This window comes from Chiloscyllium plagiosum, chromosome 7 (assembly GCF_004010195.1).
Source record: "Chiloscyllium plagiosum isolate BGI_BamShark_2017 chromosome 7, ASM401019v2, whole genome shotgun sequence".
Classification (NCBI taxonomy): domain Eukaryota; kingdom Metazoa; phylum Chordata; class Chondrichthyes; order Orectolobiformes; family Hemiscylliidae; genus Chiloscyllium; species Chiloscyllium plagiosum.
The window spans coordinates 103736620-103740527 of record NC_057716.1 but is presented as its reverse complement, the minus strand read 5'-3'; positions in this window follow the sequence as shown (position 1 = coordinate 103740527).

The window sequence follows — 3908 nt, the reverse complement described above, 5'->3', positions numbered from 1 at the left end:
ACAGAATCGCCGCCATCTTGCCGAGTATGAATGGAGGGTTTTAGTTATAGAACATAGAACAGTACAGCACAGTACAGGCCCTTTGGCCCACCACGTTGTGCCAAGTATTTATCTTAATCTAAGATCAACCTAACCTACACACCCCTCAATTTACTGCTGTCCATGTGCTTGTCCAGCAGTCGCTTAAATGTCACTAATGTCTCTGACTCTACTACCACCACTGTAGACAGACAGGAGGCTGGGGGAACACAGCAGGCCAGGCAGCATCAGGAGGTGGAGAAGTCGACGTTTCAGGTATAGCCCTTCTTCAGGACTGGGGGGGTGGGTGTGGGAGAGCTGCAGATAAAAGGGGGTGGTGAAGTGGGGATAGGTTAAGACAGGTAGAGGGTTGGTCAATGGGAGGAATGAATCCGGTTGCTGGCAGGGAGGTGTGGAATGGAGAGAGTGGGGCTGGTAAGGGAGTCGGCAGATGGGAAGGGAGATTATTTGAAACTGGAGAATTCAATGTTGAGTCCTCCAGGCTGCAGGCTGCCCAGGCGGAAGGTGAGGTGTTGTTGCTCCAATTTGCAGTTTGGTTAGGGTTAGGTAATCCCAACCCTAACCCTAAATATCTTGAAGAAGGATGACACCCGAAACACCAACTTCTCCACTACTACACCTCTATGAATCTATGACCTGATGCTGCCTGGCTTGCTGTGTTCTTCCAGCCTCCTGCTTGTCTACTGTAGATTCCAGCATCTGCAGATTGTTTTTGTTTCTACTCCCACCTACCCTGTTTGTTATCTATATCAGTGATTTGGATGACAATGTGCCACGTAGGATTACATAGTTTGCTGAAGACACTAACATAGGTGTCTCCACATTGACATGGGGAACCGGTAAAACCATGCACACCATCAGGAATTCTGTCTATACTGAGAAAACAAAGATATATCCAACAGCCTTCTGCAGAGGGAGAAAACATTGTATTCACCTTATCCACCATATATATCTTCTGTCACATCTCCCCTATAGCTTCCTGCAATCACCTTAACATTAGGACTAATCACTTTAAAATTAGGACCCCTTGTAACAGCAATTTCTGCCTTAGGCAAATGTCTCTGTCTATCTACTACAAGACATGTCAGAGTGTCGACACGAGTAATACCATTACACGTAGGGACACCTCCCACCATGTACGCGGCAAGTACTCATGTGACTCGCCCAACACGGTCTATCTCATACGTTGCAGATAAAGCAGCATATCCCATTATAAAAGATGAAAATTTTAATCTAAGATTGTTAACTGTATCACATCTCCATGACACTGGACTTCTTTGGCTGTAAATTTTATTAGCATGATCTTAACCTCCACAAACCACCTGATGAAGGAGTGGTGCTCCGAAAGCTAATGCTTCCAAATAAGCCTAATGGACTATAACCTGGTGTTGTGTGATTTTTAACTTTGTCCACCCCAGTCCAACATCAGCACCTCCAATTCATTATCTCATACACCTCTATCAAGTCACCTCTCTTCCTTGTCTCCAGTGTGAAAAGTTCTAGCTCCCTCAACCTCTCTCCATAAGACAAGCCCTCCAATCTGGGCAGCATCCAAGTAAGGATTAGGAATTGACACGGGTTTGATGGACCAAAAGGCCTATTTTCATGCTGTACTATATCATATAAATCTCTTGCTCTCACTTCCAAAATGAACTTCACATTAAATTCCATTTACTAACATCTTGCTCACTTATTTAACCTATCAATATCACTCTAAACTTTTGTTCCCCTCTCAAAACCACATTTCTACTTAGTGTCTGTAAATTTGGCTACTGTACACTCACTCCCTTCCTTCATATATATTGTAAACAATTGCAATCCTAACATTGATCCCTGTCAAACTCCATAGGTCACATGTCACAGACCTGAGAAAGAACACCTTATCCCCACTCACTGCTTTCTGCCCATGTGCCAATTCTCTAAAATGCTAAAACACAGTGGGCTTTTGGAGAAAGTGAGGACTGCAGATGCTGGAGATCAGAATTGAATGTGGTGCTGGAAAAGCGCAGCAGGTCAGGCAACATCTGAGGAACAGATGAATCGTAAGCACAAGCCCTTCATCAGGAATGAAGCTGTGGGCTGGGGCGGTTGCTGAGAGATAAATGGGCGGGGTGTGGAGCAGGGCTGGGGGACACTAGCTGGGAATGCAATTTTTAGATAAAGGTGGTGAAGGTAAATCGGCCAGAGAGGAGGGTCGAGTTCATAGATGGGAAAGACGATGGTCAGGTCAATAGGACAGTGCTGAGGTTGGGGCTTGAGACTGGGATAAGGTGGAGGGAGGGGAAATGAGAAAACTGGTGAAATCCACATTGATCCTGTGTGGTTGCAGGATCCCAAGGCAGAGTATGAGGCATTCTTTCTCCAGGTTTCGGGTGGTCAGGGTTTGGTGATGGAAGTAGCCCATTACCTGCATATCCTTGGAGGAGTGGGAGGGGGAGTTGAAGTGTTCAGCCACAGGGCAGTGGGGTTGGTTGGTGCATGTGTCCCAAAGACATTCTCTGAAACGATCCATAAGTTGGTGTCCTGTCTCCCCAGTGTGGAGGAGACCACATCGGGTGCAGCAGATACCGTAGATGACATCGACAGAGGTACAGGTAAATTTCTGTTGGATGTGGAAGGATCCATGGGGGCCTTTGACAGAGGTGAGGGGGAGGTGTGTGTGCAGGTTTTACACTTCCTGCAGTGGCAGGGCAAGGTGCTGGGAGTGGGGTGTGGGCGGGGATGTGGATCTGACGAGGGAGCCACGATGGGAATAGTCCCTCCGGAATGCTGATAGGGGTAGGGAGGGAAATATATCTCTGGTGACTGAGGATGATGTGGTGTAAAGAGGTTGGTGGGATGGAAGGTGAGGACCAGTGTGGTTCTGTCCTTGGTCAGGGTAGAACCCTCCCCCTCCCTCACCTTCCACTCCACCAACCACCTCGGATGCTGCCTGACCCGCTGTGCTTTTCCAGCACCACACTCTTGACCATGGACTCTTACCATATAACAAACATTTGAAGTACATTGTTGAACTTTTTCTGCAAGTCCAAATACAAGTACTCGTTCCCATCCAGTTGAGCACAGCACACTGCCTGCTTTTAATACTGATAATTAGCTGGAGCCAAGTCTTCAGTCTAAGTAATTGGAAATAGTTTTGGGCTTGATTATTAACAATCCATGCAAATGCAAAATGTGAAAACATCATTGCTGTGATGCAGATTAAACTGGGTAGAACACAAGCATTTTCTCCTCCCAATGTGAGGATGCTGTTCCTTTAACATGGTTATGTGGTCCTTGGTTTTGTTCAAACAGGTTGTAAAAGGCCAATTTGGGGTCTTTGCTAAGGGCTAACAGATACTGTCCAAGGCAATAATCAGGCAAACAGCCTTTGTGTTTTGTTTAAAAACCAGTTATAGTCATAGAGTCATAGAGATGTACAGCACGGAAACAGACTCTTCGGTCCAACCCGTCCATGCCGACCAGATATCCCAACCCAATCTAGTCCCACCTGCCAACACCCGGCCCATAAACCTTCAAACCCTTCCTATTCATATACCCATCCAAATGCCTCTTAAATGTTGCAATTGTACCAGCCTCCACCACATCCTCTGGCAGCTCATTCCATACACGTACCACCCTCTGTGTGAAAAAGTTGCCCTTAGGTCTCTTTTATATCTTTCCCCCCTCACCCTAAACTTATGCCCTCTAGTTCTGGACTCTCCGACCCCAGGGAAAAGTCTTTGCCTATTTATTCTATCCATGCCCCTCATAATTTTGTAAACCTCTATGAGGTCACCCCTCAGCCTCCAGGGAAAACAGCCTCAGCCTGTTCAGCCTCTCCCTATAGCTCAAATCCTCCAACCCTGGCAACATCCTTGTAAATCTTT